The following is a 10,384-nucleotide window of genomic DNA, read 5'->3' as shown; positions in this document are numbered from 1 at the left end:
ATTCTGTTTTACTACATTCACATTATATTGATGCAAACCATTTTTACTGAAGGGGAGGGGGCAAGAGGAGTCCATATCTAGATAGTGAAGACGCATGGGATATATAATGATTTTTTTCTCCGCATTTTTTTGGGGGAGGCAACTTCCTCCCCGCCCCCAACGACGCCTGTGTTTAAATGTCGTCTCGTTTCGTTTTTGGAGTAAATTCTCAAAAGTGATTGGTAGTAGGCTCTTGATCGTATGGACATAAGTTCGAAATTAATTTTTCAGCAGAGGCGTATCTCCTTGGATGTGCAAACGCGATAAGGTATTTGCATCAGGGATGTCCCTGATGGTATTTGCATCAGGGATTGTCTGGTAAAAAAAAATGATAAAAATAATCATATGGTTGGATTTGTAAGATCTGTTTCTGTTGTCTTGGCGATGAATTTCAATGGGGTAAGTCAAGGCTGACTTAAGGGGTAGTGCTTGACTGTTGGTAGTATTTAAGCCCATATAGTACAGCCATCATCTCCTTTTCTATTTGTGATTAATTTCATTTGAGTGGCATTCAGTGACCTTGAGGTAAAGGCAATGGTGTCACCTCTTTGAGGACAGTTGCTCCTAAACCAGATTTTCAGACACCTACCTATATTTCTGCCTCATTGCTGGCTTAAACAGAAAAAGGCAATGACTGGCAAAGTGAGTTCTCGATGGTGTTTAGGGCCTTCTGATGTTCAAGCTTCTAAACAAAAGTCTTTTGTTTTGTAATCTCCCTTTGTGGGTGGTTGTATTTTAACAGGTAAGTCATCATGCCGAGTAAGGTTTAGAGTTCTTCTTTCTTTCTTAGGGCCCCCGTTTGTTTAAGGCTTTCCCTTTTCAGGATCAGGATGTATATCATTGTCTGAGATGATGTGCCCAATATATGATATGCTAGTGCACCTGAATGTTATCTTAGATTTGCCCAGACGCTATATGCTTCTCCTTAGCTCTCTAAAGTGCTGGTCAAACATTCAGACCACGCTTTCCAAGGATTTTGCCTGGGATGATCATGGCATCAACAACTAACGGAGAAATCGGTGAGGCCTAGGAACGCTTCCTCTATTCTGCGGTAGAATTCATCTATTGTAAAGATAAGTATAAAAGGCTCTCTCTGAAATGTATAGCCCCCGAATGATGTATTGAATGTTGTTGAGTCAGCTTACACATCCAATAGCACCAGTAACCAATAACCATCAGAGTGGTGATTCTTTCTTCTCCTTGTAATGCCAAGCCTTCTGGAATTAACTTTTGTCTCCCTTTGGCTTAATGAAGATTTTCAATCTGCAGGTGATGATAGTTCAGGAATCATTTGTTACCATCTCTGTGATCTACTCGCAGATATTGTTGTGTATTAGGAAATTGAAAATACTTTTGTATAATCTTTCAGTGTTAGCTGGTAGGCTTGAGAGCAGCAACACCTTCAAATCAGGCTAAAGCTTGCCTCATTCAACATTCCCTTAATATTGATTACTTCTTGCTGGATGCATTGACATTCAAAAATCGGATGGTACAGGGACTCTGGAAAAGAGTTACAAAGTCTGCAAAATGGATCGGCTTGTTTATGCCAAGTAAACTCTTCTTTTCTCAGGGTTAAAGAGTCATTTTTGATTCTATAGTAAAGAGTAGTTTAATTTTTGTCCTTGATGGAAATAGGATGGAATGGTCATTTTTGTTAAGGAACTATTAGCTAGCTTGTCTGCTACCTCATTACATTTGATGCCTTGGTGGTGGCAGGATATGCTGGAGCCTGATGTCAATAAGGCTATTTTGGAGACTGATTAATTGATCTCTGATTGTCCTGAGGTCTGTATCCATGGCGCTCCAATGAATATTATCAATGAGCCGAAATGTGCCTTTGGAGTCTGAGAGCAATCCTACTCTTTTGGAAACTGGTGGATTGCTATTGACGGCCTTTAAAGCCTCTTTTAAGGCTGACAGCTCTGCAGTGAGGATTAAAGTATTATCAGGAAGTCTGGTTCTTATATTCAGTGAATAACTTGGGATAACAGATGCAGAGCCACATTCGTTGCCTTTTTCCGAGCCATCAGTGTCAATTTTAAAAGAGTCTGGATACAAAGTGGTCATTTTAGCATGACAAAGTACCTGAATTAGGATTGGCAGGTAATTTGTCTTTTGCAAGGGTATTAGCTCTAGTGAAACACTAGGAGGTGACATTTACCATTCTGGAGGAACAAGAAAATTACTGAAACAAGGTGAGTCAAGTTTTCAAGATGGGACAAGCTCGTTAAATATTTTCTATGACCCTATAGATGTCAAACTATGGAAAGTACCATCGTTGGTAAAAGTGAGCTTAAAAATATCATACTCTTAATCCATTGCTTGTATCTTGCTGTAATATTTGATGATCAGTATATTCTGTCTTTCTAAAATAGAGGACAGACTAGTTAAACGTTTCACTTTGTTAGAGGGGCATTGAGCTTGCAGCCCTACGACAATTTTGGTATCCATATTTTGAACTGTTTCTAATTTGGCAAAGATTCAATGGCATGCTCAATCTTGGAACGAGCAAATCTCTTGAAAAAATCAAAGAGTATTGCTTGGGAATTAGCCCGCTTTCAAATATTAGCCCACTTCAAATTTTGACAAAGAATAATACAGTCTCTTCGTTGATTTATTCAGGCCGCGGGGTCGACTTAAACTCTGAAGGACTTCATATTTTGCTACTACAGCTGCTTCGACCCAGTTGATCGGGTGAGTCACTTTCTCTATCCAAATCTTCTCTTAACGTTGTTTGAGCGAAACGGGGATCTATCTAGCTGGAAATACTTTTGGTTGAGCACTTTCGTTCAAAGTAATTGTGTATATTCCTATTTATCAGAATAGACCTTCGAACTCTTTAAAAGTTTGCAGTGTTAATGGAATGGTTTCTTTTATTTTAAGGATGAGACTAGCAGAGTCCAATTTTTTGCTTGTTTCAAGTCCTAAGATTGGAGATGGAGCGTCTTTGACAATGAGGAAACACTGTGGTAGGAACATATCAAATTGTATTTGTCTGTAACTGGAATCCTCTGCCAAAGAAGCTCAATAGGATTTGGCCCGTGGGGTACCGGTCTGGGATTGGTCCTGTTTTGGTAATTGATTTTTGGGCCAAATATTGGCTTAAGCTCCACTAACAACTGTGAACTCAGTGTGCTGTTGATTGTTGATAATTTTTTTTTGAACAACTGTTCGCTTCATGAAACTGTGCTAACGGTATCAATACACACTTCTTAACTTTTTGACAGGTCGTGATGTTGAGACTGGTTCTTGGCGTTGACTGCTTTCTTTGCACTTTTACATACCCTAGGGAACGATTGGATTCCCAGCTGCTGTATACTTTCCCTCATGCAAGAAATTTGCGTCATGGTGAAAGTCCTCCTCCACAAAAAATAGTATTCATCGTTTCTTTTGTTTTGCTGGGAAAGATAAGGTAAGATAAAGGATATGGCACTAGACTTCTTAAAGTCTGAATCGGCTGTGTTGATCACCGTCTTAAGGCCCTTTAACTAGCAATTGTAATGGGAGGGATAAGGGCCAGGCTACCAGGGCCAGGCAAAGGCTACGTATTCTATAAACTATTAATTCAGATAAGCATATAATGAATCTGATAAGCATTCAGATACCATACCAGAAGTATGGTATTTCTCCATATACGTTTATTTCTCCATATATCATCCAGGGAGAAGTTCTGGTATTTGAAATACCAGAAGTATGGCAGTTCTCGATGGTGATGTGAATGGTATCAGATTCTGGTAAATATCGTTTTGGGGATATTTTCTTTAACAAATGCCGTTTTTAATATTTTCATTGGAAAAATTAAAAAACACAACTTTGTCCCCCATAAATCAAGAGAAACACTTTTGGTCCTCTCTTAAATTAGGACACCATTGAATCAACAATGCTAATAGCTCTTCCTTTTTCACAATGACTATCTAATCATTAGAAATGTAACATGCTTACACAATTCACACTTGGTGGACGTCGAAGAGCACAAGCAGAATATGTTTCTTTTGCAAAGTTAACAGATTTACCAAATTATATTTTTGTCAAACAATAAAAAAAAAGTAACGCACTCTTTAGGTGCCTTGTGTCACTTTATGATACCCTTTTAGAGTCAAATTTATAAAGAGTAATTAAATATAAAAATTAGTTGATAAATGAGCCCATAATTAACTTTCTATGATGTCCATGTGTCTGGTCCAGCCTTTCCATTCCAAAAATGTCACCCAAATTATACTTTTAGTGCACCATGTGACACTTATTACACCTTTATCGAATCTAGACATATAAGAAAAAAAGATACAAGATTTATCTTTTATGAGTCTTTAATCAGCTTTCTATGATGTTCCAATGCTTCAATAGCAAAGAAAAATAAGAAGAATATCACTGCTTTCCATGTAAAATAATGGTTTATTTATTTATTCTGAAATTTATATAAATTTAACCGAGTAACATCCTTGCTAAATAGCAAATTTTCTTCGTTATTCCTTGAATAAAGATATCCTATTGAAGACTTAGAGAAAGAAAGAAATATCTTTATTTTCAACGGCTTGGTGTACCCCCCCCCCCCTATTAAGTGGAAGAGTGTTCATATGATTTCAGGATAGGGGCAGCTGAGCTGCTACGTATTCTATAAACTATTAATTCAGATAAGCACGTCCTTAAGCTCAAGAAAATGGATAACAGTTAACATCTGTTTACATTTTAAAAATTATCTATTGTTGTCGTATGTCATGCAAGGACTAACTATAAAGATAGGTGTAACCTAGTAAAGAGTGAAACGCGGCCTATACCATACCAGAAGTTTAAAAATGAGTTAGAAAAAGGTATTGAAATTAAAAATTGCTTTAAAAGACCTTAGTTTAAAAAACCTAACGCTTTACTGAATGAAGTAAAAAAAACAAGTTTTTTTCGACTGAAAGTAAAGAGGAACATCAAAACTTAAAACAAACCGAAATTATTAAATATATGAGAAAGTATTCCTCATATAAGCAATAGTTTCTGCTCGTTTTACGTGTTGATCTTGCTCCTTTCTTTCAATTGAATTTTTTTTTATATAATTTCTGATCGTTTTTAAATAATGCCAAAAAACCGAATCTTCTTTCATGGAAAAATCCTTCTCGCCACGGACAATTCCTTCATGGAAAGTTATCCCCTCGTAAAATATGCCCCCCCCCCCCAAGAAATTTTCTCGGAAAATTTCACTCTAGCTGAAAATTCCCCAACGAAAAATTTCTTGCGGACGGTTCCAGGTGAAAATTTTTCCTAGTGCATCTTCATTTGAAAAAGACTTTCATTTGAAAAGATTATTATTAATATCATGCCGGAAATATCCTCCTCCGTTGAAAAGTTTTCTCCTCCGTAGAAAGTTGCTCCAGCAGAAAATTCTCTCTGGAGAATTTCTCCCGTGATCCCCCTCCCACGGAAAGATACTCTAGAAACCTCCAAACCAGTAAAACCTTCCCCTGAACAATTGTACTTAATATCTCCACATGGAAAATTAAATTGGCACAGTGAAAGTAAGACTAACGACAAGAAATTCATGTAGGAATTCTATCAAATTTAGGAATTCTCCCCTAATGTAAAATATCCAGTGGAAACTCCAACCCCAGCAGCTAACCTTCACATGGAATATTCACCCCGTGGAAAAATTCCACAAGCAGAAAATTCTCCCCCGCCCGAGCCAAAAAATATATACACACTTCTCAATAACAAATACTGCGCCCAAACAGTGGACAAAGCTTATAAATTAAAGACCTTTCCCTAGAGACTGTGGGAGGTGGTAATTTCACTACAGGATAGATCTCTCAAAATTTGTTCCCAGGAATTTCTGGAATCTGAATTCATAAATAAAATAAAAGAAAATAGACGTATTAAAAAAATAGTAAAGCAATTGGAGTTTCAAATCTTCAGAATTAAATGTGTGTAAAAGTTTTATTTCTTTACCATATGTACCGGGTTTAGGAGAGAAACTTAACCGATCTTACAGAAATATGACATTGATACTTGTTTCCAGTCCGTGAGACCATTAAATAGTTTCCTTAATTCTGGGAAGGATTTAACTCGGGGAAATTTAGTAAGTGGAGTATATAGGATAGCCTGTTCTTGTGGGAAATTTTATATTTGTAGAAATCACCAGCGGTTTGCTAATAGATTTATTGAGCATCGCAACTCAACAGAAAAAACGATTGAGTAAGCCATCCAAAACCTCTGTTTCGGCTTCGGCAGAACATATCTTCGAGGGAGGCTATTGAAATAAAATAAAGGCTTATATCTTCTAATTTTTACAAGGTTCTCTAATTTTTTAATAAATAGGAATACAGGCAATTTAAATATTGTGCCAAATTATAGCACTCTTTTGAAAAATGAACCAGCAGTTAGTAAGGATATTTAAGATATTACAGAATCACCAGGGGACGAGATTACCTACCAAACCAAGGAGAATTGCTTCAATGATAGCAAACAAAAGGCTTTGCTATCATTGATATCAATGATAGCAACCTCTTAGCTTCTGTGAGCTATGTCGATCAACTGATATTATTGTATTAGTAGTGAACCTATGTAGATCAATTGCTATAGTTGTATTAGTAGTGTGGACATATTAACTGAAGCAAGGCCTTTGTCCATTCGAATCCCGGCCCAGACACTTTTTTAAGAAACATCTTGAAGACACAGGTGCTTATTGCATTGTAGTAAATGTTTATTAGGAAACACAGGTTTTTGTTATGCAATAGGGAGTGTTTTCTAAACAATGCATGTGCTAATTACTTAAAAATCTCTGAGGACCAGGGTTTCTTTACTTCAGGATTTCTTTGGTTATTATGTAACAGGTTTTGTTTAGGTATGGAAATTTTACACAATAGAGAGCTTTTTTTGGTTGTTTGAAAAACCCAAGGATGTAGGGAAAAACCTTCAGGGCTCGCAAAATCGTGGTTTCTAAATGATGTATGTTCTAGTTACTTACAAAGTTATGAGGGACAGAAAAAACTTCCAGGGGCGCCATACTTTCTAATGGAAATGTTTTGAAAAATCTATGGATCATGTGTTTCCTTCTGCCTTGATAATTGACATGTGCTTGTAAGTAATACTTTAGATGATATTATCAGATAATGCGGAGGGTTGTTCATAACACATTTTTTTAGTAATAGTCTTTTACCATGCTAAGGTTAGATGCAATCCAATAGATAGAAAACAAGAACTTTATTTTAAAAACACTGTTCTTTTGTCGATCCAGTTATTTCCATCCAGATAATATCTTCATCGTCTTCTTCCACCTCAACCATTTCTTCATATACTACCTCCATCTCTAAGATTCTTTCAAAAATCTGATAACCTCCAACACTTCCCCAGCTGTCAGCTGCCACGAGCTCCAAATGATCGCATGTTCCTATAAAACAAAGAAAGAACTCACTGCGTTTTATGCGTTTACTCATTATAAATGACTGAAGAAATGAGCGACTTTATTTCGACTATATTCATGGATGAAACATGATTTTGTTCAGAATACTTTCGCAAAATTTAAGTTGATTTTTAACCAATTCATCTTTTTCGTTCTCTTACTTTACAAATATATAATCAATTTTAAATTTCCCAAGGGTTGTTCCCACTTTTATAATTTCATTATGGTTTTAATCGTTTTACGACTATTGAGTTGAAACAAGATTGAATCACGGCGAAATTTTTAGGGGGAGTGCCGTCCAACCCGACAATTTTCTTCTAATTTTTAAATAAATTATAGTGTAAGCAAAAAGCTTGGATATTTCAAGGGGTATGTTCGAGTCCAAGCCTCCCTCTCCTGAAAACGAGACTGATTGGTTTAGTTTTTTATTTAATCTTTAGATTAAGATCATAACAGCTATGTCACAAAAATCATGAGTGGGGAGGGGGATCTTGATGGGGAGGGGCGAGACTTTCGCAGAAAATCAGTGAATTGTCTGTATTTTTCATAATAATTCGGAAAAACACGAAACTAGCGAAAAGAACTATTTAGTTAGACCCAATTTGAACCATATCTCGAACCTCGACTAATAGTGACAATGTTAGTCAACTAGCCTTACAATAGAACCACGGGACGTCCCGATTGTCCCAGGGGAAGTATTTGCTTGATTAACCCGCCAAGCTCAAGAACTACGGATGGAATTCAGAAATTTAGCCGCAGTTCTTAAGCCTCAGGCTTACTCAACGGTACTAAATTAAGAGAGGCCTCAGTCAGCTATGCTGAAGCCTTCTTACTCAGTTATAGCTAAGAACCCGCCGAAACAGCTGGACAATCCTGCGGCCCGTAAGAACTTTCTGGACTCTGTAGAGGAAAGAAGTAGCGCTAGCATCGTACATCTGAACCCTCGTAAGGAAGCTTGGCATTTTGTGCTCACTAATAAAAGTCACCTCGCAAACGCATTAAGCAGTTTGGACAAATCGATTGAGGTAAAAGCTAAAAAAACGTCATTTTACGGGATAATGTGCCATGTACCCGAACACATGGATAAAGGAATACTTTGCTCCCTCATCGGAAACTGTATGGACGCACTCCAGCTCGGGAAGACAAAATCTTTCCGGCTAAAATTTGCATCCCTTGAACATTTGAAACATGCTATCGAGCATGCCCCTGTAATCGGTTATGAGCGGCTCCCCCTATTTGAGTTTAAGTCTCTCCCAAATCGGTGGAATAATTGTCAGTTTTACGGGAACACTGCTAACCAGTGTAAGAGACCCCCTAAATGCTCCATATGTGCTGGACCCCATCAAAGTGACAAGGCCAATCCATGCAGAGAGGAGCTCAAATGTGTCCTCTGCGGCTCCAGTGATCTTCCATGCTACTCGTTCAAATGCCCTGAAGAGCAGAAAGCCCTGTTGAAACAATGAACTCTAACCCTCTAAAAATCGTTTCTTGGAACATTAATGGTTGATCGCTCGATAAATTGCCACCTATTGAAAGCTTATTCTGTTGCAATGAAATCATTTGCGTACAAGAACACTTTCTAACAAATGATTCTCTATATCTACTAAAGCTGAATGAAAACACATGTAGTTTTGCGGTACCTGCCCGTCGATCGGGAAAGAGGCCGTCCAATCGGTGGCATCGCTCTCACAGTGTATAAGAGTCTAAGCCTTGCGATGTTTAGCAAGTCCGATTACTTTATTGCTGTTCGGATAAAGGATCTAGTATTGATTTTAGTGTACATGCCCACTAATTACAGAGACTGCGAGTCTGAAAAAAAATCTTCTGCGCATATGACAAACTCTCCTGCCTTCTCGGAACTTGTAGGGACAAAAAATTATAGTGGGTTATCTCAGGCGACATTAACTGTGATCTATCGGACAGAACATATTCCCGTACCCAGGTCTTTCTTGCGGCATGTCGTGATACTCAAGCGATTTCAAAAGATCTGCCCTTCACTTATGTACATAACTCCGGAGCCACTTCTTCCTTTGATTTCATGCTTTCCTGTCCTGAACTCAAGTATACCGGGCCTTCCCATGTGCATATCAGTGTTAGTACTTCTGATCATTTTCCGTTACTTAACTCTGTCGAGATGGATCTTGCTCCTCGACCTATATACCATGCTCTCCTTGATAATATCCTGAATAAGAAAAAGGTGCCCTTTCAGCTATTACGGGAAAAGTCATGTATCCAGACTCCCGAAAAGCAGATTCTCCTGATCATATAATGTTGTGAAATAATCCACGCGCTTTGCTGCACGGATGATGTTGTGGTACCTACTAGACGAGTGAGAATTGGTTCTGAAATACCAAATTGGTCGGATAATAGTTTCCTTCAAGAATCATCCCAACGTTCAAAATTTTGGTATAAAATCTGGGTTAAATGCGGCCGTCCCAAGTGTGGGAAAGTGAATGAAGTACGTCTCCTAACTAAGAGGCATTTCGCTAAGTTTCTACGAAAATACAGGCTAAATGTTGTAGATGACTGGAGCCAATCGTTTAAGGGTTCTCCAAACGAAGCCTACAAGTTCATTAACTCTAAGCGGTGTCCAAGTAATAGTCACAATACACCTGTGGTAGATGAAGAGTCTTGGGTTAAGCGTTTTAGTGCCAATTCGCCGGCTGAAGAAAAAGCACTCTCGAGGAATAAATAAGCATTGTGGAATGCATTTTGTTTACGGTACTGAAATTTAAATGATTCATCTCCAAATTTTGTATCAGATTATCTTTAATACTGGACTTGTCCCAGATTCTATTCTATCCAGATGTCCCCTGTTCTAGCTAATTTATTTATATATTGTTTTGAGACACGAGAGACTGTGTATCTTGCAGGGTTCGATGTACCACCTGCCGTCGACTCGGGTATCCATTCTCATTTGTTGTTTTCTGTAAGTAGTAGAGGTTTAAACAAATCGATTCCTGC

This window comes from Artemia franciscana, unplaced genomic scaffold (assembly GCF_032884065.1).
Source record: "Artemia franciscana unplaced genomic scaffold, ASM3288406v1 PGA_scaffold_23, whole genome shotgun sequence".
Lineage (NCBI taxonomy): Eukaryota > Metazoa > Arthropoda > Branchiopoda > Anostraca > Artemiidae > Artemia > Artemia franciscana.
Note: the sequence above shows the minus strand (reverse complement) of the source record.